General features: G+C 26.2%; 1 protein-coding gene across 6 annotated transcripts in view; it reads left to right on the top strand.

Annotated features, from left to right (window-relative positions):
- LOC122850019 (CCR4-NOT transcription complex subunit 6-like) overlaps positions 1-25,687 on the top strand; it is a 208,892-nt gene that overhangs the window by 144,535 nt on the left and 38,670 nt on the right. Inside the window, exon 1 of one of the 6 annotated variants that reach the window (XM_044148973.1) lies at positions 24,868-24,918. The exons of the other annotated variants lie outside the window; for them this stretch is intronic. The gene's annotated coding sequence lies outside the window, so the exon portion shown is untranslated. Of the gene's footprint in view, positions 1-24,867; positions 24,919-25,687 lie in introns of those variants that run through there. 6 annotated transcript variants of the gene reach the window in all.

The raw sequence follows: 25,687 nt of genomic DNA, 5'->3' as shown, positions 1-25,687 counted from the left end.
TATTGTGATACTGTATAATTCAGCATGTGTGGTCTTATTTAGTTTGTAATGATAAAATGCACACAGATGGTGTTCAATGGAATTTTTTTTTTTTTGCCTTGGGCTTTGAATGGTTGGATTATATTGCGTGTATTTTAAACATTAATCGTTCAAACATACCTTGATCATATAATCGCATCAGGACAAGATCAAGGACTGATTGTCCTCACTTTGATGGTGTTGAAGATTTATATCTATATAGTAGCTACCCATTGAGATATAAATAACAACTTTAATATACAGATCTATCTATATATTTATATTATTTTCACACTGAAATATAAAGATTCAAAAATTATTATCTTAGCATTAAAAAAAAATCAAATGAACCATAGATATAATTTCAGATCGTTGAGCATTTTTTATTCAATTTTATTTGTAATTTGATCAAGTAAAAAGAAGGAAAAAAAAATTAGTCTCTTCAACAATAAATGCTGACTGCTTTTGATCTGGATAACGATTGACCTAGTCTCATTTAACTGACCACCTTTTGCGTCCATTTAAAAATACTCTGTACCTTCAAGAAGACTCTGATAGTTTAAGTAGTAAACTAGAATTAAATACAGTTAACATAGAAGTTTTTTTTTCATTTTATTTCCTTGTTTGTTATACTGTATTTTATTTTAATGTTATATACAACAAAAAAAACATACACATTATTTATTTAATTTATTTAATTTATTTATTTATCTAGTATGATCTAGAAAACTTGTGAGTTTGTTTAAATTTTTATATTTTAAATACATTCAACAGATAATAAATGTGTTTTATATTTACAATTGTTTCAAAATGGTAATAGTATAAATGGAATAAGATAAAATAGAGAGCAGATTGATAACCCAGGTGCTCGTAAATGAGCGTAATTCGTCCTATGAAAAGTGTAATTCGCAAGCGTTGGGTACTGCGTTTCTAGGTGCATGTTTATGGTTTGAGGTCGGTACAATATATATCCTCAGAAAAGCGAGAAGAATGAATAACACCGGTGCGGGTAGTAAGGGCAAAAAAAAAAAAAGAGAAAGAGAAATAAAAAAGAAAGATGAATGGATAGTACTGACTATGAGTATGTGCAGCAATAGTATATATATATGTATGTGTGCATAATACCGTGACTATGACAAAGAGAGTTTGCAAGTATTCTCGTCTCTGGGCTGAATGTGACTTCTGGGTGGTAGGTGGTAATTACCATAAGTCGTGAAATATGACTTCATAATGACGAGCATAGCTGCATGCAACAAATGAAACACTGCATTCTATATATGTTGATGTAAATGCATGTGTATTATATTACTACACCCGATTCAAATTCTATTATTTTTTTTGTTATTCATAAACACATTTTATAATAATTTTTTTTTTTTCATATTTAATTTGTAATGGTATAGTGTAGAGAAAAAAAAATAATCTTATAATTCTATTATGCGCTGAATTTTAATTATTTTTTAATTATTAATTTATTTATTTTTAATATGATTATATAATATTTTTTTTATTATATATGAAGATGGTCGAGAAAATGTAGAATGAAAATATCCTGGTCACAAGATCCTGCAAGATAATTAGTCACGTAAAAAAATATTTCAATTAGAAAAAAAATAACGGGCCGGAAAATAGACCAAATTGAATTATCTATATAATGTTTGAATTTTATTTTTTTTTGGTCATTGATTGACGATGAATCGGTGTGGGTAAACTTTGATGGTCATTTTCTAAAGGTTAGAGCAATGCCTGTGTATGCGGTCATAATGTTCAGACGATATAAAACTTGGTGACCAGCAAAAATTCAAGCAAAATCGTTAAAATTAAACGACAAAAGAACGAACATTTTGCCAAACATACAAGGGGCTGATCCCTGTGGTAAACTCTCGACTAACAAAAGTCGATGTAAAATTTTTTTATTTTTACTTTTGCGGTTCTAAAAATTCCACTGAATATTAAATTGAAGCAGTGAAAATAGTCGTATAACTCTTGGCTATAAAACTCTCATGATTTCTAAAAAATCTCTAGCAAAATGCTTCATTCATCTTTTTAAATGATCATTCTTACTTATTCGTCTTTTTAAATGTTTTAAAATTAAACACATTTATTTTTTAACCCTCACTTCATTCTTATTATTTTAAAGGAAAAAGAATTTTTTTTTTTATCAACACTTTATTTAATAATTTTTAAAGTTTATAAATTACTTGACTATTATGCCAGATGTTTTTATTTTAAAAAAAGTTTTTTTTTTTTTCTTTAAATTATATATCTGAAAGTGTACGTTTTTAGAATTTAAATTTTAAAAGTGTAGAAATTTATACTCTTTGTATTTTTGAATTCAAAAGTGTTTGTCTCGTTTGGTGACTTTGAAATTCACTTCATACGTGCTTGGCGAACTTCCATATGACCATTTTTTTTGATATGTGACCACCAAAGTATTTCCGAACGGAACAAAAATTATTTTTTTTTATTCATTTAAAATTCGCATTGTCAAATCATTAGTCAATTATTTTTTTTTTGCATTTATTTAATCCAATCGGCTTTCTGAATGGTTAATAAAAGAGAAAAAAAAATTTCAAAGAATTATTTTAATATGTTATTCAACTTCAATGTGCATAAGTCGAAAAATAATAAAAAAAAAATTTAAAAAAAGACTTTTTTCAGAGTTAAACTTTTGATACTCTTATGTTCAAGTATGTTATAAAGTTGTAGTCCTTACCAAAGAACATTCTTATAATATAAAAATAATAATAACAAAATGAAAAAAATAGCACATACTTTGCTGATGGAAAAGTTGCACAAGAAGGCTTTGGTTCCATATAAGCCTTAAAGATATAAAAAAATAAAAAATTGTAATTTTGTTTTTTTTTATTTCTTTATGACTATGACAAGGGCTTCTTTTTGTTCGTGATAGAAAAATACTTTTCTTACTGGTGATTTTGTAGAGTTTCAGCTTCGTAAGATTTTGAAAGGGTCGTCATAAAACCTTTATTCACATATCTACGTTACTCCAAAGAAGAAAAAAAAAGATTAATTTTTTATTTTTATTTAAAAGTTCGTTGACTAGTCTTTATTATTATTTCATTTCTCCACGTGTATTTAAACAACAAAGACCGGTCAAAAATAAAAAATTAAATTAGTATGCTGCTCATGTGAGCGTCACTGTCCGTCCCACGTAAAAATATATTCAAGATTTGAATATAATGCTCAAACAATGATGGCGTAGGACGAAAACATTAGGGTATTTTTATGGCTTATGAAAAAGCCGCGACGTCAATTGTTATTCTATGAGAAAATAATTTTTTTTTTCTTCTTCGAGTTATGGTTACTTTGTCTGGTAAGAATATTTTTTTTCTTTATTGATTAGATGACTATTAGATATTTGGATTTCGATATTTGATAAAAATATTGATAGCGAATAAATTCAAAATAATTTTACAAATATATATTTCGATATTTTTTTCAAATGATATAACTTTAAACTTTTTCATTTTGCCATGAGCCTTATATCAAGAAAAAATAAATATATATATAAAAATTGTATTGATGATAAATTTTTTTATTTTTTATTTATATGTCTGATCATATTTTGAAATGCAGTTTGACTTGAATATTTCAAATCGACAAATATTCTAGCGTATCTTCTTGATGCTCACTACTAGCAAAAGCGATTTAAAATTCTCGCTTCCAAAGAAAATTCTCCTACACCAAAATGCTATGTACACTTTACAGGTATAGTCACCAAGCATTGCATAGAAAAGTAGAACGAATCAATACTTGACTTGCACTCGATAGTTGACTATAAAAATTAAATTGCCTGCTTCAAGGTACTTTTCATCCAATATGCACTTTCATGCACATTTTTTATTTTTTTTTTTTTATTATTTTTTTAAATTTTTAATACACTTTTTCTATTATTTATTTATTTTTTTTTTCCTCGTTCAATTTACGATGAAAAAAATAATTTACAAAACACATCAATAAGTGCAAAAAAAATTCAAAAATCAGTTTTCGTAGTTTGACAATAAGAAATATATAAAAAGAAATTATTTATCATATCAGTGTCAATCAAGTTTGCCTATAAATACACTGCTTGATATTGCGATAGAAAAAAAAATTTTACTTCTGCAGTCAATTGTTTTTTGAACGATCAAATATACATTACCAGACACAATCTACTCGGTAGCATTTACGACTTGTTAATATTTAATAAATCCAAGTAGTACAGATTGGAGTTGAATATTCAAAGGCACTTTAAACATAAACCCTTGGGAAATAATTCAAATTTTGTTAAAAAAATAATTCTCAATTGAGGGTAATATACAAAAAATAAAAAATACTGTGAAAAGTCAGTTTTTCTTGGATACTAGAAAAAAAATATAAATATAGTTGCCTCTGGCCAAGTTTAAATCTCATATTAAACTCAATATTTCCCGGCCACTTTTGGTAAATTCAATGGATGAGTATGTACATGTCGACAGGGACTATCGTTATTGAAGCGAAAGACCATCTGGTTCAAGGGTTGTTTTTTTTTTTTCTTTTTTGTGCTATATAGCTTGTCAGCAAAATATATTTTATGCCTGACGTTGGTACACCGATATTTCACAATATGCCAGTAGGTGAATAGACGACTCTAGGGTTGGTTGTTGTGTATATACATATTTATACGTCGAGAATTGAGGGTAAAGCAAAAGGTCAACACTACCTTCTGCACTTGATTGTCCATCGACCAATATATGACATGAAAAATTTTCAAGTACATAACTATAAAAACGACCGAAAAAATTTTATACATGTCATTAAATTTTAAATTTTATTAATTATTTTATTATAATTTTAAGTTTACATTTTATTTATTATTTAAATTTTTTTTAGTTTTGTAATTTTTCAGGATGTTTTGTTTTACAATTTTTATTATTTTATTTTTGTCATTAATTTTTGTTGTGTATACTTAAAATTTCATCGTACTTGAAAATTGTCAGATGCATGCTGACAAATAAATTTTTTGCAAATTTTAGCTCGGGGCTGACATGTAAAAAAACATGGTTGATAAAATAAATAAAAATAAATAAACATTTAAAAAAAAAAAAAAATCGAAGCAAACAGCGTGAATCAGAACGTCGAAACACGTACAGTTGTGGGTACAATTCACGTGTGTAAACTGCGATACGTCACGTTTCGTTTCATTGCGCACTAAAATGTACACATTACTTTTAAACTTTACGTCCTTGAAGTTTTTCTAACCTAATTTTTTAACAATATATAAATGTCTACAAATACTGCGTTAGCCTTTTTTTAGAAATTAACCTTTTCATTTATTTAATTTTCTTGTTCATTGATTTTTTAATAATAATAATTTTTTTTAAATTTTATTCAAACGTCTTTCCATTAGTCTTAATTTATAAATTAAAAGTTTTACAAAAGAAACAATTGTTTCTTGTGTCTGTATATATGGCTGTGTAATGTTACAATTAGTGAACATTGTTAAATTCAATTCATTGATTTCAATTACAAAGAAATAATAATTACTAATAGAAAATTCATCGACTATTCCTATCATGATTTTATTTTATTTTTTTTATTTTTTTAAACACAATTTTATCCTCAATTTACACGTACCTCAATTAATCAAAAAGCTTTGATGAACATGTTTAAATCAACCATGAAAAACCCAAAGAATTAAAAATGCAAAGAAATAAAAAACAAACTCTTTGATAGAAAAAAAAGTAAAAAATTAAATTGAGAAAATTCAATAGATTTTATAGAAAAGAAAAAACAACATTTCTCCCCTTTACATTGATTTTATTATCTCTCTTTTTTTTTTCTGCAATAATTTATCACATGACATTATGCTAAAATGACTTTATAAATTATTTTATAAATTTTATTCTATTACTAAATAATATTTTTAAATAATGCTTTTTTTTTCATATTATTTTTTATTTCATATTCTTGCAAATATTCTACCTTTTATATAAATGTATTTATATCTTAATTTACGTGACAATGTGCCCACGCTTTTTGTATGCAAAATAGATGACAACAGGGTCGCTATGAAATGCGATAATAGCGACACGTACCTCATGCCTGGACTATCATCGTGGGTGTTCAGGGGTTGAACACGTATTCCCTTTACTTGAAATAAAAAAAAGCATGAAAAAAAAAAAAAACATAAGCATATCCTCTATGTCACTTTTTTCAAGATGATGAAGTCTTGTATCACCTTTTGTAATTTTAAAAAGCACCCCTTTCATTCAATACATACATGTACAGCATGATCTTTCAAGTGCACCACATACATATACGATCAAATTATTATTTATACATATATTTGTGAATTTTATTGTTGACTATGTTTTTAATAAAATTTTGCATACATGTTTAACAACAATGCCTACTCGACCTCCATTCACGCATCAAAAAACATGAACAATACAAGTGATATATCCCTCAGTAATTTATCACACCTATGGTGCAGTTTCAAAATTATTGTCTCATTGTTACTTATGCAATGCCATTGCCAATATTGAAACAAAAAAATTATATAAAATTTTGGTATATAATTAATTCGACTTTCATGTTGATCGAAATAATTTCATTATATTTTGAAATAATTTATAATTTCTATAATTGCTTGACAATTTATTATTTCAACGATGGTCATTATTATTTTTGTTGCAAGATATTTAATTGTATTGTGTGAGACTTGAATGAAAGTAGTGAGTGGTCAGACAGGAGATATATTTGCTATGTACATATACAGCTGTGTTTGTGGCAAGTGTTATATTCAGGGACAAGGACTCGAGATAAATATAAAATACACTTGAATGACCATGAAATAACATAACTTGATTTCAATTAAAATTCATTGTTTAAATAATTTAATGAATCAATAAATAATTAACAGTAAAATAAATAATAAAAATAATAAATATAACGATTGAACAAGTTTGTTTTTATCTCAAGGAGATTCATCTTTTTTTTTTTATTATTTTTATTATTGTTATTATTTTGTCAATGTTCACACACGTGTGTGGCCATTCAATATTATTTTTTTCCCCTCTTGATAGTTTTTTATTTTACTCATTAAATTCAAAGGGCACAAAAACTTTTCTTGCTATTTTTTTTTTCATATACTTTCCCCTATTCATTCAAGTTTTTATATCATTTATTCCGCTTATTAACAAACGGAATATAAACGATTCCATCTGCGTAAAAACCCCAGTACAATTTAATATTTCGATATTATTAACATTACATTACCAACAAAATCATTTACAATATTATTTAAATGAAAGAAAAACTTTTTTTCCATAAAAAATATTAAATAAATTTTAATAAATTTTAAAATATTTCAGGTATTTTCTTCACCTCTGGTTTTACATTTTCAGTATTTTTATTACTCTATTTTTTTTTTTTTCTTCCCAGTATAATTTCCACTTTTAAAGGTTTGAAAAAAAAAAAAAAAAAAATGAATGGAAAATAAAAAAAATAATCAAACGAGTCTATTTTGCATGCCAAAAGCTCAAATGGTCACGAATACAGTGATAATAATAATAATTATCTCATAGGCGAGGAAATATATTCTCAGTTAAAAAAAAATTCAATTAAAAATAAAAAAGTAAAATATACAATCTTCAAAAATCAACTTATCGTTAAATTCAACAGCACTGTAATTTTTTTTTTCTATCATTTTAAAAAAAAAGAGAAAAAAAATTATATTTTTACAAATAAATAATACTTATATCTATTATTATTATTATTAATATTATTATAAAAATGATGGTATATATTTTTATGGGCATACACTGCGATGGCAAAAGTCAATTCTTTTTCAAAGAAACATGTATTTAATTAATAGGCGGTACAATGAGAGTACATAAAAGTGAGTGTGTATATACATACATACATATGAGACATAGTTTGAAATCCGCATAGTGAGGTATAGTACTCACAACATAAATATAAATAAATAAAATAAATAACAAAACTTTTATTTATATAAAATCTGAATGCACCTGCCGCCTCACGCAAGGTGCAAAGTGGTTGATGGGATTTCTATCTTTGTCTTTTTCATTTAGTTAATGTTACATCTATGTGCGGTAGACATATTGCGTGGTGGCATGCCATTCCCTTTTCTTATATCAACAAACTTGAATAATTTCAAGTGCGTTGCCAATCGCTACATATAAATGTATATATACTTTACTTTGAATATACATCTTGATGTTGATGTTTGAGTAAAATCGCCCAAGGGATTCCAACATGTAGTTCTAAACAATTCTATCAAATACAGTAAACTTACTCGTTCATACTTAATTAATGACTTTCTGTGATCCTGAAATTACTCCTTAATTTTAAATGTATACAAGGGTTATATTTAAATGTATTATCTATTTATGATAAATTATTTCTGATGATTATCGTTTCGTGAGATAAAATTACTTTGAAGAAAAAAAAAAAAACTGATTAGCCTCATCCGGATAGAACCTTTTTTTTTTTTGTGTTGAGGACAGAAATTTTTTAATCCCATTTTCATTAAAATTATTTTTCACAGGGTTCTGGGACATCCGGTAATGTAGAATAAAAAATAAAAATAATAATCGAGTTGTAATTTCTATTATTAAATTATTATTTGTAACCCTGAGGAAGAAAATTAATTTTGTTTATTCAAAATATTATACAGGTAAAATGTTTCAAGGAAAAAACATTGGAATAATTTTTTTTAGATTGTTAACAAGTGTTCTATGATGTTGATAAATAATCTAGTTAATCGTAGTAATATTTATTTTATTCCAGGAATAAAATTGCGTGTTAGTAACATGACTTGTCTTTTTTTTTTTTTTGTTTTGTTTTATAAATAATCGCAAATCGTAACTGCATGTAAAAATTTTAGATGTTCAATTAACCAAAACACTATTTTTTTTCATCTTTTATCTTTTGAAAAATTATCTATCAAATCAATAGTCTGTATCCATTCAAGTTTTTCTAGTTCTAAATAATCTTTTTTTATTTTTTTTTCAAATTCGCCAATTTTTCAGTTGAAAAGTAAAAAAGCGAATTGGATTTATTTTTATTCTGGTTAATGTATTACACCTGCGGCTATTTTATTCATTTTTCCATGTAATCCAATATGTTGATTTCGATATACGTGTACAGACATATATCGTGTAAAATATAAATAAATAAAAATCATATGGTGATAATGTTCCGAGAAATGATAAATATAAACATTAAATTATCGTGACTTGTTAAAATTATCTTCTAAAAAATATATATAAATATAATTTTTCACAATAAATCTGCACTTGGGGCAAATTCCGGTGGCTTTTAAATACGTAATATTATTTATATGATGATTTATAAAATAGATTCGTAAACACAAAATAGCCATCAGTCAAATTTATTATTTATTTTTCATAATCTTTGTATATTTATTTACTTGTTCAAATTATAATTATTATCTTCAAAGAGAGCTTTTTTTTTTTTTTATTAATACAATCACATGGTATCATTCCAAGTCCTTATTTGTCAAAAAAAAATATTAACTAAATATTAATGCATGAAAAAAAAAAAAAAAAAGCACGTCATGATTCCTTCCTACTGCTAAACTAAATTTACTTTCATGACATGCGTTTTCTTTGTTTTTTATTTGAGCAAATGCAAATGGAAAATAAAACCAAAGTGTAGTGTCAGCTTTTAAAATATACAAAACATGTAGCCACATCTTGCTTGTTTATAAAAATAAAAAAATAACAAAATTCGTATTGTGGAGTTTTGTTTTTATATATTTTTTTTTCTGTAATGAACCGAAAAAGTGCTGTTCATGTGTTTGAAGTCATAACGCAAATCACGGCAAATAAAAATAATAAAATATAGTATTTTAGATATGCAACATCAGCATAGTACTGAATAAGTACTTTGGTTTTTAATACTTTGCATGTTTATTTGAAATGTGAAACAAATATAATGCATCAAAAAAAAAAAAAGGAAAAAAAAAAAAATCACACGATGGATATCCATCAAAAAAGAAAATATAAACTAGCTAACTCTTTTTTTTTTTTTTTTTTCTTTTACTGAAGTTTGTAAATGTGTTGTTGTCTATGAGTACTGACATTTGTGGCTCAACTTCATTCAACTTCACTCAGAATTTCCATTTCTTTTATTTCCATTTTTTTCAAGTTCATTTTTCATATTGTTCAGCCTTCACTTGAAACCACAACCAGACAACCAGACGCTACCTATCATTATCTCTCATTTGTTTTTAAATTTTTTTTTTCATTATTCTTTTTTTTTTTATTTTGTTTTCCATTCGTTGTATTGTTTCAGAATTACAGGTTGCAATTTTGTAGCACAGTGATATGTTTAATTTATTTTTTTATTCATTATTTTTTTTTTTTTTACCATTATCCCTCGTACTCGTTTAATTTTGCACCAAATGATTTATGACTCATTACATTACCAAATGCAATTGTGATTTTTGTTTCCTGTTTTTATTTAATAAAATTAATTGCCGATTAGTTTGATTTATTATACCACACTGATTCATTTATATCATATATTATTGTTATTATTATATTTGAATTAAACAAGTAGTGTATGCTGTTGTTTAATTGATGTGATATACAATTATAAATTATTCGATAATATTGAATTTATCAACAACAAAACGTATTTAAATTTACCAAAATATATTACGTGTAATTTAATAAAAAATTTATAATTCATTCGGACAAAAGAAAAAAAACAAATAAATAAAAATTTTTAACAGATTTAATTTTATTATTTAACTATTTAAAAAAAAATTTTTTTTTTTATTAAATGTATACGTTTCAATGAATATTATTCTATTGATACAATTTAATCAATAAAATTCAAAAACTTATTCATAGAAGCTTTCAAAAGCCTATGCTTTTTTACAATTTTTTTTTTTTCTGTTGAAAAGAGTTGCTGAATTGAGAGGCAACATATTAAATGCATGTGTATTTTTGTTAAAAAATACATAACTATATTGAATTTTAAAAAAATGATTACTAGAATATAGTTTTTTGTGAATTGGTTGAATTTGTAAAAGACTTAAAAAAATAAAAGGGATATCGTGAATTCAGCGACCATGATAAAATATTGGATTATTGCTCTCGAATTTCTCTTTCCAATATTCGTTTAGTCTATTTTTCAAGCGTCAACGGCGACTGGCGTCGATTCAATTTGCCTGTCAAACCGACCCTTTTGGGAAAGCTCACCCAACATCACCTCATTTTCATTCTCATCTCCTTCAGGGATCACACACACACACACTTTATTCAATCTATATCTATATATATTTATTCTTAGTTATGCATCAGTTATTCCTGACAATTCACCAAGCTTCTCGTTTTTCTTCGCTTTTTCTTTTCGTTTTTTTCTTTTTCACTTATGAAAAAAAAAAAAAAAGAAAAAAAACGATGTCGTATATTTTGATCAATCGCATACCGCGCATGTTTTTATATATCACATTCATAGAACCACCCGGGAAATCTCAAATCTGTTGAGTAGGTTAGCTGATGCGCGTCAAATCACATCAAGAAAACAACAATAAAATCAACGGAATAAAAAAAAAAAAAAAAAGGGATTATCAAGTATAGAAAAAAATAAAATAAAATAAAACTTGGCACAAATGAGATATGCTTCTCGATAAAAATTTGCATAATAATATATTATTGTAAAGCATGACTTATGAGCCTGTGAAATTCTATTCAAGTGAATTATACCGAGGATCCATATGAAAATTCCAATTTTTAATTACGCATTTAATTTACCATATCAATACAACGAAAAAAAAAAGGAAAAAAAAAAACACATCTTTCTATTGTTCTTCTTGTTGTTTTTTTTTTTTTTATTTATCTATCAAGTTGATTTTGCTTTTTTTTCGTGACGTAAAAACCGATGACATCGTCTACCGAATTTTCTCTCAGCAGTTGTGGCTCACTGGTTACCAGACAATTTAATAAGCTATTGATTTGCCTTTTCGACAGTTGAGGTTGTTATATATGAAGGCACATCTTCAAAATATGACGAGTATTTCCAATAGTAAAAGGAAAAAATAAATAAATAAATATATTTGATAAATTGAAAGCTCCACCAATGTTCTCAAAATTTCATAACAAAATTTCGTGGCATCTATTTTCTAACAAGTAAATAAAAATTAAAACACCACAAATCATTAATAAATATTTTTAAATTATTTATCTCGCAAAAAAAAAAAGTTAAAGTATATTTATTGGTTTTATCTTTGGCAAGTCATAAAATTTAGACGTTATACAATCGTTCTTGAAGTTGGTAATAAAAAAAATCATAGAAAAAAATCCTAAGGTGACCTTTGAATTTTACAAAGTGATTTGCATTTCAACTGTGTAATATTTTGTGGTACTTTAAGCACGATAAATGTGCCACGTACATTTTATGATCACTTTATAATTCACAAACCATCAAACAATATGCTCGTCATCGTTGTAAAAGTAAAAAAAAAATGTATGTCATATGTTTTATGATTTAAAAGGGTGTATGTGTTAATTTTAATAACCCAATTTTTTCTTGATTTTTTTATAACTCTTAAAAAAACTTTAATAAAAATCTGTTAATATTTTTTTTCATATAAAATAAAACAGTCGTTATTTTTCAGCAGAAAAAATTAAAATTAAAAAAAAAAAAAGATCTAGAAAATTGCAATTAGGTTTTTATGAATTTTTTTTTAATTATAATGGTGATGATACGGTTTATTTGAATTCTTAAAACTTACTTATATTTCATATATATACTTTTCTTATTGTTTATAAATCTTCATTTAAATTTTATGACTTCTATAAATTGTACTTTTTATAAATTAATCAATAGCGAAAAAGTATAATTACAATTATTATTATTAAATAAAATATAATTAATAATTATATAAAATTAAAACTTGCATTCCAACTTGTATATATATCATCGTGAAATTAATTGACACAAGAATTATTAAATGTAATTATTTATATATATATGTTATAATACAAACCTTGGAAAGAGTACTTGGAATTTTACGAAGATTTCTTCTGTAGGTTTTGCGTTTGTCACCATCATTCGCTCAGGGCTCTTTCATTATGTTCAAGTGTATCTAATTAAAAGTAAAGTAATTACACGAGTTCTTTGGAGTGACAAAATCTCGTAGTTTGATTAACTTTATCATAAATTCCATACAAAACTTTGACCGTTTTTTATTTTATGCTTCATACAATACGTTTTTTTTTATTTTTATTTTTTTTTCAAAACTTTTCCATTTTTATTTATATTTTTTTTTCTTTTCTACTAATTACTAGATAATTACAATGACAAAGTGTTGAAAATTAATTTTCTATAATTATCATTATTTTATTTTTCATTACAATAATAAAAAAAAATTAAGATTAAAAAAAAATCAGAATATATACAGCGTCTACTTTGTATATAGAGAATTTGTACTTTCTCTTTTACCACTAACAATTTTTCGCTTTGTGTATTTTTTTATTTTTCTTTTTTTCAATTGTTTTATCACTGTATCTTACCACAAATTGTCACCCACATGCGTTTATGTGTGAATGAATGTATGGTTATTCCATTAATGTACAAGACAGATACTTTGTGTACATGTTTACGATTATAAAACGTGAGTCGATGCCAAGAATCCAATGAACAAGCGTACAATATGAGCTCAATGTGGTCAAACTTTAAGCTTTTATATTGTTGTGGTGATCTTCACAATGACGATGCTAAGAAATTCTATAAAAAAAAAAAAATAAATAAATCTCAGCAACCACACACTTTGCATTTATTCTTAAATACATCTACACTTTAGATAATTTTTTTTTAGTCTCACAAATAATATTTTACATACACACGCGATATAAGAATTAAAAATAATAAAAATAAAACCAATTGAAAATAATCATACAATTCCAGCTTTCAAAGCAATCACTTCCTTTTTTTTTTATTTTTTTTTTCTTCTATAAAAATAAAATAAAAATAAATTCATTTCTTTTACTTGATAATTTTTTTTTTTTGAATACAAAGTGACACTGAACATTTATAATGCAAATGCAAGACCCAACCCTTGATTACTACCTTTTAAATGTGTAAAATATTACCCAGATTTTTCTATTTTTTTTTTTTTTTCTTTTTTTTATATCGTTGTAGCTATTAATGGGTTTACTCTGTTTCTTCTGCTGGTTGTATCAGGTGTGCCAGCTTATATCAACACAGAAGTCTACTTAACTTATTATGCACTCCATAAAATTGATGTTCAATAAGGAAGTCATATAAATAACATAAAATTAAAATTTTTATAAAATAACACAAACTATCTTTAAACTATACTATTTCATTATCACCTATACAATCATAAAATGTATTGAATTTCAGTTTCCAAAATCTGCGCATTGATATATTACTATCTCATATGAAACTTTGTACTCATATGTACAATTTAATTACTCAAAATTATGAATGAATAATTAGTAAATCAATTTTAGCTATTAATTAATTTACAATTTCTGTAAAGTAAAATTTTGCAACTTTTATTAAGACCAAGCTTACTCCAGATGTAAATTATAGTCTCAATTCAATGTCGATTTAACTCTCAAGAGCTTGAAACAACTTTGATATTGGTTTCTGTCTTAATATTTTATAATTGAAAGTTGAAACCACACGGGTGACAAATATTATTTGTCTTTTGTGTTTTGTTTTATTTTTTTTATTGGTAAAACTTTATCGTTAATTTAAGAGTAAAGATTAATTTCTAGTTCAAAAACTTGACAAGATTTATTGAAGTTGTCGAACTGACCTGATCAAAATTGGATAAAAGCATGGATTAAGTTGTGTTTATATATCAAGGTTAAAACATTTAAAATTAAAGTTAAATTTTATGCGAAAACTTGGTTTATTTTAATAAGTATTCGTTGGATATACATATAATGTTCAATTAGACCAATTTCTAGTTATACAGTTCACCAAACTAATCGTATTGGTGTTCTTATCTACCTTGCAGGCATCTATACACAATGTTATAGACCAGCAGCTTCTATTTTGAAATCCCAAAGGCTTTGAATCGACCACATACTCAATGTATAGATATGCAATAATTTCGCCAATACTTTGTAAGAGAAAGCCAAATCATACTGAACTTTGAAAATTATTTATAATTTATTTTTCAATTATACTTGATTAATATTCATTGAATAATATGAAAGAGCAATTAGCCAAGTTGTATCCACAGCTACATAAATATATTATTACATCAAAGTTTATAAAAAAAAAAATTATGATTTATCATAATATATATAAAACTTTTTGATGGATTTAGTATATTGCATTTTATCCAACATTGTATAGCCATGAAAACTTTTAAAAGCTTAAGCTTTGACAATAGATTTGTTCCAACTTTTTTCTTTTGTTCAATTTAAAAAATGTCCACCATTCAATCTCACCTATTGGCTATAGACTTTTATTTGTCCTTGGCGATTCAAGTTTATATATTTGATAGGTCCACTTTAATGGATAAAAAGATATCTGATATTTTTTTATTTTTTTTATAAAAAAAAAAATGATACATAAAGCTACGCTGCATTTTTAATAATGTATTTTTAAAATTTATCATCTTGTAGTCATAGAGAACAACTCTGTATCAGCAAAATAGTAAATTGTTGTTATAACTGTAAAGACTGAAAATCCCAGGAAGCTTACATACATAATACTAATTTATGTTACACTATTGTATTTGTATTTATTTACAATCACTAAAATATTCTCTTTCTATTTGGTTATCGTAATGTCTCAATACAAAAGGCGGTCACTACAAACATACATTATACTTTTAAATATTTACTAGCAGCTATATAATTGACAAAGAACAAGTTGATAACAAATGTACATTATCAATGTCTCCTAATTGAAAATTTTAGTAAATTTAATATATATGCATAACTGTTGAAATAATATTCCTAGTTATAATATAGCTTAGTCAATCAATATTTGTAACAAAGATAAATTTACATTAATTAATTTATGAACAATAATAATAAATAAATCATAGTCGAGTTATGATAATGATTACGTGTCTTGAATATCAGTTTTAGAGACACTTTGCAGGTCTCAAGTGGTTTCTTTGACATACGATAAATTTGACATTGCCTTGTTGACGAGTCGAGCATAAACACGAAACAGATATACGTAATAGAGATTTAAAACTAGTCAAACACAGACTTATACTAAAAGTTATGGTACATTGTTTCTCATCTCAGTTACGTGAGCCATATTATCCAAGTAGAGTCACAAGCTCGGGGATTTCTTAACAACAGAAGTTGGGTTGAAATAAAAATAAAAAAATAAAATAACAACACAAGACAAATGAAAGAAGATAACTTGGGACTAGTGTCCAAACAGTTCAACAAGATAAAGTGAATCTTTTCGTTGATATTTTTTTTTTTTTCTTAGGCTTTTTAGTAGTAAAAAATATCTCAACAATAAATTAACTACACCAATTTTTATGAATTTTTCATTCTGACAGAAAAATGTCAAAATTGTTTCCTGAATTTTTATTTATTTTTCTTTTTCATCCAACTTTGATTGATATATAAATATAAAAAAGCTACAGTTAACAAGTACGACACAAATACCATAAACAATAAGGAAAAAAAAAAATTTGACAGAATGGATTTGATATAATTAATCGATATCATGCATGTCCATATCCATCTTGATCTTTTGATCCATACAGTTTATAATAGCGAATACGTGACACTAAAATGAATGTTGGATCCACGATTCAGCTTTCTAGGTCGCGTCTATTACCGGAAGCCTATGGAATAACGTTGTACGTTAAGGTCGAAGTTCTTCTTTTAATGAGGATGATCGATGTGACGCGCCAAACTACTCTACTTTTATGTTAACTTTTTTTTATATGTATATAAATAAATTGTATTCCCGAACGTACAAGGAAATTGAACATGTGTTTAGCCACAATAATGGTAAATGCGCGCAAAAGAGAAGGAAGTGGTTCGCGTGGGTAAGAACAATGCTTCATGACACAAATATGTTCTTGTGGTTGTTCCAAAAAAAAATAAATAAATAAATAAATAAAAAAGATACAAAATTAAGGAAAAATAAATAACTAAGACCATTTTTTTTTTTTTTTTTTGTTTTCACAAACAAAAATACTAACAACGGTCAAATGTAGTCTTTCTGGTCATTAGTAATGTTTGTGTATATACTTTTGTGCCTCAAGCCCAACAAATACAACTACCTTTTTTTCGGTTCTTTTTTTTTTATTCTTTTTTTATACATTTTTTTTAGTTTACTCATTCGTTTCGTGAGTAATTCTTCCACCAGCATTAATCTGTTCTAGTTGAATAGATAAATAAATGTATCATAAATTATTTTTTTATGCAAAAAATTTGATTATAATCTGCGTCTTCAATTAATATATGTATAACACGAAGAATCTATGATATTAAAGAGTTCATATTATTCTAGATCATCACCATCTGGATCTTTTGCCTATTTAATAACTTCAATATTTCATATTCAGTCTGGAAAATGATGATAAAGTGGTAGATTTAACATTATAATATCATATGAACGGATGCTGAAATATAGTCACATTGTCTGAACCTATGATAAAGATTATAAGCTCACATTTACCAGAAATATGTCTAATACCAACAAGGATCACTTGTACCCTTCTCATCATACTTGAGTGACGTTAATCGTTGAGAAACCGTGAATTCAAAACTTATTCTAATGGATTTAACAGACATAGTTTTGCAGCATCCTATTCCCTAGATAATTTCCGTATATCTATCTCACAAGAAACACTCACACACATATATATTTCATTTATGTATGAGTGTCTAAAGCCATATCTTCTTCACAGGCTATCAACCATATGACACCAAAGATATCCATAGAGCTTATTACAGCGATTGACTTATAATGTTCCTCGTTTTTATATATTGATACGACAATTTTTTACACAAAATTTATCACTCACATTCATCTATATAATTCAATAGAAAAAATTGTAATTGTTTTCTCCTTTTGAACAGTTGATCATTAATAAAATATATAATCACAAAATTGTTCCACTACTTTTGCTACATTTAATTGTTCAACGAGTGTGTACCTGGCATGAAACATGACGACAACATTCAAGCGATGCTCATGTCTGCCAGTTGCACAGGTCGTATACCCTCTCTTTGTTTTTCTCTCTCTCTGTTTGTTTTTTTTTTTTTTTGTTTTTGTGGATCCAGTATCGGTTCTTGCTGAATATTACTCAGTTTCTTCTGACCCTTCTTTTGCCTAGGTTTTTTGTGTTTTTTTTTCTTTTGTAACACAATAAAATATATATATAGAAGCAATCAATTTGAACATCTATTCGTGTAGCTCAATATATATTATATACGAAATATGTTTGAGCATCGATGATATACTGCATTATTGCAATTTTTAATTGAATAGACATCTCTGGAATTTAGGTCTTGTTTTGTATTGTGTTTAAGTAAAGTTCTTCTTCTTTAATCAATGTCGAAGGCATCTTTTAACTCTGAATGATGAACTTTGAGCTGTGGTATAGAGAAATGGAATACAAGAGAATCAAGAATGCTTGAAAGAGAAATCTCAGACAAAACACCAAGCAATAGAGTAACGTTCAATGATTTCTCTAGCCCTTATCTATATTCACGTAACCTCAAATTCACAGGATATTCAACACACAATAGTTGATTAAATGTGCTTTCAACTGCAGATAATGTCCAAACATAGTGTCTTCAAGCTTCAATCAAATGGGCATATAGGTGTATACATATACTAGAAATTCAAGCTTCGTATTTTCGATGAATAATGAAAGTCATTGTCGTTGGATTTGTTATACATTAAATAGATTATCAGCAATAACATAGTCAGCTATCTGATGGCTTCTTGAAAATCACTATTGTTATGCTAATAACCTCTCAATATTGAATAGCATTGTGGTGACAACATCATCAATACTATTATTATTATTATTATTATTATTATTATTATTATTATTATTATTATTATTATTATTATTATTATTATTATTATAGCATGATGACAATTGTCCAAGTATGTCAATAAGCAAAACTTGACAATTTTTTTATTTTTCATTTTTATTTTGTAAAAGTAACTAAACATTTATCAACAAAAAAAAAAAAAAAAGTAATTATAAAACTTGATAATACTGACTTACTAACACGTAAATTTGATACATTGAAGTGCATATAGTATGGCCATTTATGGTGTAATTAAATGGCAAATAGAACAATGGAAATGGCCAGTGACAAAGACGATAGTGTTCCAACACTGTGTCCGGGCATCTCATGGAGACGCCTCATGAACACATGAACAATGCACAGCCGTGACAACGCCACTGGATTAAATACCTGAGGCGTTGTGACAACCTTATTTGCGACAAGAGAATTCTCTTCCAAATGGAGGTGATAACAAGGACGTGAATTTACAAAGGCCAGACTTTGTTAAAAGCAATGAAAATTTACTTGGTTCATTTTTTTTATTTTTTTTCTCTTTTTGCTTTCTATTTACTTCACAACAATAGTGATTGATAAATTTAACTTGTGAACCTTTTAATTGCCATAGAATTTTAATTGTTTTCAGTACAATTATTTAATACTTGAACATTTATCATTTAAAAATGATATTATCATGCACTGCTATTAACTATATTTTAGAATTGAAATAAGCTTATTTATAAACTACTAATATAGTATTTCACTCTTTGATGTGAATATCATTTTCTTTATCGTAATACAGAAAGAAGAAGAATTTGCATATCGGTAGTGTTCAATAGAATTAACCATGCAAAATAAAATGTTTGTAATACACCGCTAAAAAGATCCAACTTTTTGATGGCACAGAATAAACAAAGTGGTGTCGAAAGCATGTTGTCGGCAAGGTGTTTGCTAAATAAGATAAAATCGAAATATAAAAGTAAAAAAAAAAAAACTTGTCAGGCCACATTGATGATCGGTTTCTTTAATGTTATTAATAAGTAAAATTTCAAGTATATAATTTTTATATTAAAAATAAAATAATAATAGTCGATGGCCTTGCCCTTGCTTGAAAGATTCACAAGACAACATATTGCATGAGGTATATAGAATATACAAAATATAGTTATAATATATGTCGGTTTATTTTATGATGATTAATTAATATTTTAGGACCGGCAAACGGATATATATATATTGCACTGGTTACATTTCATAGAGCCATTCTGACATTGCATAATTCCTGCTGTCCCTTGGTCACTATGAAACTGTGCAAAACCCTAGGATCTATTTTATGTAATTCATTACGTTACGGTTAGTCCTTTAAATCGCTATAATATATGAAGTCCCCAACTATATATACATAATATTTTGCAAGCTTAAGTTCAGAAGCTTTATACATGAATCTTTTATTTTTTTTTTCATCTTAAAGATAAATTTTTCTTTCAACTATCAAAACACATTAAATTTATATATTATAAATCTTAATTTATATTGCGTAAATTCAATGGAACAAAATATTATTTGTGTTGTATTTAATCGTAGATAAATTTGTCGTAAAAAATATAGAATATATATGGATTTTATCACCAAATATTATAATCCATTTGAAGTAGCTAGAATTACACCCGTTGCACATTTTATTTTTTTTTTGTAAATTATACAAAAGAACACCGCAACGAATTCACTGAGCAATACCGTTGATAGAAGTGATATTAATAAATAATCATTATGCAGCAATAAATAGTGCACCTGAATAAAAACTAGCCACACGAGTGTCTCTAATTATTAATGGCTATATAGCTTGGTTTAAAGACCGCACGTGGAGAGATGATACCGCCATTTGCCTTATTTTCTTATTTTTCATCTGCTTTTGATCTTTTTTTTTTATTTATTTTTTTCTGCGTGCACTTCTCAGCTTGGAAATGTGGCAGTTGATATGTTGCACTGCACGATCGTCACGTGTACTACTATGTTATATTCTCCGCCTTCAAGTGCCACTTTTAAATTTATTATTTCACTTGACTCAACTTGCCTATACTTTGATATACGTATATTACAAAATTTATCCAATTCTATATCTTATCTGTATCTAGCCACTTTGCTTAACTGCATTTATTAATCTTAAAATTTACGTTAATTCATCATATCATTATACAGATGTAGTCAACATATTATTAAAAAATAAAAAACAATATTATAATAACAAATTCTTTAAGATCTTTGGTAGAGATTAATATACATACGTATATATATCCAAGTCGGTATGAATATAAATTGAAATTTATTTTATTTAATTAAATTTTGACTTGATTCGATCACAAGAAAAAAAAAAAATTAAAAAACAGATTTGCATTAATATTAAATCGATAATACAGCTTCTAGTTTTTTTTATTTAAAAAAAAAAAAGCATGTACCAATGCTTGTCGTAGTTTCAAAGCCAAATCGATAGTTGAAAATTTCAGTCAAGTTTTCAAGTTAAGCATGACCGATGGTTTGTAACGGATTACTGAACATATCAAGCTGTCACTAAAAAGCCATTCAATTCAGTTGAATTTTAGTATATGATGAACTTTATGTCACTGTAATACCGACACTGATGGTATACATCAAGTTTTGAGAAATAGTAACTATATACAATATGAACTGTAGTGTCGTTGAAATTAGTTTGTGGTGGACTTTGAAAGCACTCGTGAAAACTGGTTATACACCCAATGACAAACTTGGCTAAGTGGTATGATATTAACTTTATGTATACATGTATTTTCTCTTGTCCGTGTATTCTTCTATTATCAAATTGCAAAACAGGATAGCCAACAAAATAAATCGTTATCAATTAAAATATATATTTTTTGACATTTTTAAAAAACAAAATTACATATCAAAATAAATTATACAAACATGTTAATTGAATTTTCTATGAAAATTATCAAATATATATTTTAGTTCAATATAAATTATAAAAATTGATTAGAGCTTTTGACTTTTATATGATGAATGTATTTTTATTCATATAAATTTACTTTTTTATTTTTTATTTTTTTTTTTTAAGATATATAACAGTCCTGTCAACTGTGCTAATAAATCACTTAACAATATGAAACGGTCTGAATCGACAGGTTGATGCATATCTATGAATTACACAAATAAATAAAGAAATGAAAAATTAAAAAAAAAAAAAAAATTCATTCCCTCCATTGGGATTTATAATTCATGTGAATTTTTTTATTTTTTTTTTTTTTTGTACCACTATGTAGTGAGAAAATATCATTGATACAGATTATCGATATATTTTCGTGTGTATTTTGAGGCAGGAATATGATATGTTGAAATATATATCATACCACTGTATTTATTTTTTTTTTTTTAATCCATTTATCATTGATACTTTAAATTATTTTATTTTTACAAATTTTTTATAAACTATATAATAATATTTTTTTATTTTACGGATTCAAATATTGATTAACAACACAGTTAATTATAATAATAAAAAATTAATTAATTAATGTATTCAAAGTGTATATATTGATAAAAAAATATATGCAACATTTTAAATTGTAAAATGTTATAAAGTAACGATCTTGTGTGTATACGTTTGGTCGTGTCATTAATCAATCCAGCGATAAATCGGTGCTGCTCACTGGTGCCACAAGATTGTGATCTAACAACCACCTCCTTTTAATCACGCCCCCGTATCGTAAACACCGGATGTTAGTTTGCCCAGTGTCCGACAGCTTTGGATTATACTTCAGCACTCATGAGCATGTTCCATTTATGCCGACAGAGGCAAATCCTGTCTACATTAACAGTATCGTTTATTTCTTCGTTATTTCCCTTTTTATTTTTTTTATTTATATATTTTTTTTTTCTTCTATTTCTTTTTTACATTACATTATTTTATTTTTTGTTTTGTTTTTATTCTTCTCTCCTCTTTTCCGAGACTCGATTGCCAGGTCGTTAGGACGTGTCCCCCGTGTTTAATGGTAGCATTTTGCCTCGCATTGATTTCTGGAGTGGAGCCAGTTGAATCACGTACAACGTAAGTGCGGAACGCGCATTAATGCTCTTTACTTGACCCCCTACTCTGGTGCTGTTCATTTTTTAGATATTTTATTTTTTTTACTATTCTTTTTTTTTTTTGTATTACATGAACTCTCATGATCACACTTTTCCTCATTACTGTTCAGAGAAATTTAACAATTTATTTTCTTTCTTGCTATTCTACTATACTTTTTGTATCATTACTATTATTTTTCATTTTCTTTTTTATGTAATTATTTATTTTTCTTTAACACCGATAATTAAATAACATTGCAAAATTTAATTAGCTAATTTTTAAAAAGAATTTATCATTGATTGAAAAATAATAAAAACAATAGAAATATATACGACGTGAAATGTTAATTATTATTTGAAAAATAAAAAAAAATTAAATTACGACAAATAACAAGTATTTTAATTTGATATATTTATACGGAAATAATATAACTCTACATAACAAATAAATAGTTTATGCTTAATTTGAATTCAGCTAACGTATTTTGATACTCGTAATTCAATTAAGAAATAACTAATTGCCATTTATACTGACAGTTTGTGTGTTCACGACAGGCAACGACAAGCGTAATAGCTCATTTCCTTTTTCGTAAATAAATATATATAGATGCGTACTTGGAGAAAATACACGGTAAAAAATCATCTTGTCATGTAGACAGGTAACAAGATGCCAAGAAAGATTGTAAAGCAAGTAAACTGACCACCATCAGTTGACATATCTAACGAGGGCGAGAATTTCTCACGTTTCTCACTGGGTCACATACAAAACTTCTAACTCTATATGTCATTTTTGTCATCAACATACTCATCACAATATTATTTATTTATTTATTATTTTTTTCATATTCATAACGACAATCATCAAGTATATATTCAAGTACAACTATATAATTTTTTTTTATAAATTTTTAAGTATGTGAAAAAAATAACGAGCACACTTGTAAAAAAAAAACTTTTCTAATTTTTTTTTTCCTCTTTTTTTTTCCCACCATAAATTTTATATACATATTTATTTTTTCTCATAATCTTTGAGGTAATATTTTTAAGAAAATTATGACAGTGAATTATTTCTGTATTCGTTTACAAATTTTTTCCTTGAATTATTATTTTAAAAATTGATAATTATTAACAGTGTATTTTTCTCAACACGTTGATAATTTATATATTTATACTAATTAAGTTATGTATATTTGAGATTATTATTATTAACTGTAAAAAAAAAAATAGATAGTTGAAATATAAAATTAATTTGAGCTTCTGGACTGAATTATATATTTATCATTTGATAATGAAATGTTTTCTTAAATACAAGATTTATTATTATATTCAACTCTAGTTGGTAGTGGATATTTGTAAATTTATTATATATCTCGTTTACATGATGCAAACTAAAGTGGAAATTTTGCTAGAGGCAAAATACCTTTTGTAAATGGACGGATGTACTGGTTGGTTTGTATGTCTGACTATATAACACATGGCTTTGAAACTGCTAGTAAAGTCGAGTGCACGTTCTTATCGACAAATGCCTCTAGCACATAACGCTTCGTTCCACTTTACACCTACGAGTCGTTTTATCTTTATCAACCTGAATGAGTTTTAACTTGAATTGACGTATTTTTCTTGTTTCTAAAATCCTTACTTGAATAATTTTTTTTTTTAAATTTGTATGCATTCATAACATATATAACTAACCATTTTTTATTTATCTGTTTCAGGTGAGTTTTAAAATTGGACTTGCAAGCGAAAATTCAAAATAAATCCTTCCTGCCACGTATGTACATAAAAATTTATATAATCTATATATAGTTTCCTTTTCAAATTAAAAAAAAAAAAACAAAATTAAATCAATAATAAATTATGTTATAGCGTTCTTATTGTTTAACGATAAAATTAAAAAAAAAAATTAATAATTGCTCGCGGTTAAAAATAAAACAGTAGAGAAAAAAAGCCCGAATAAAAAAAATTCTATAATCGAATTTGTTAGCACCAAACAAAACCTTAAAATATCTGCAAGAAATTGAGAAAAACGGAAGTTTTCTTGAGTAAAAAAAAAATCAAATATATATGTATATAATAATAAAAATAAAAAATAAAATAAAATAACAACAACAAAATAAATAAAAAAGAAAATAGAGAAAAAGCGAGTGTTGTATAAAAAAAAAAAAAAAAGGGAACGGGTAAAACGTGACTAGATTCTGGAAAAAGCTTGTAAAAAAGCATGTTTGCCTGTTGGTGAGAAGGTAGCTCGATGCTTTTCCTTGTAGTCCGGGTTCACCGCACGTTTCTATGTGTCCCGTTTGTATCAAACTAAACCCTTGACTACCACCATCAACGGAAGCTTCTTCAAGAAGCTCTTAAAAGCTTCGAATAGTCGCCGGTGGCAATGGCGTCAGCATGAGCGAAAACGATTTGCTGATTTTTTTTTTTTTTTACAATTCAAAATGAAACACATCGCCAAGAGTTTTTTTTTTTTTTTTTTTTTTTAATATATCTTACTAATAAAGGAAATGACAATTTTTATATAATTAAATTCCAGTCTT

This window comes from Aphidius gifuensis, linkage group LG2, assembly GCF_014905175.1.
Source record: "Aphidius gifuensis isolate YNYX2018 linkage group LG2, ASM1490517v1, whole genome shotgun sequence".
NCBI lineage: Eukaryota > Metazoa > Arthropoda > Insecta > Hymenoptera > Braconidae > Aphidius > Aphidius gifuensis.
Note: the sequence above shows the minus strand (reverse complement) of the source record. Positions and strands in the feature narration are given on the sequence as shown.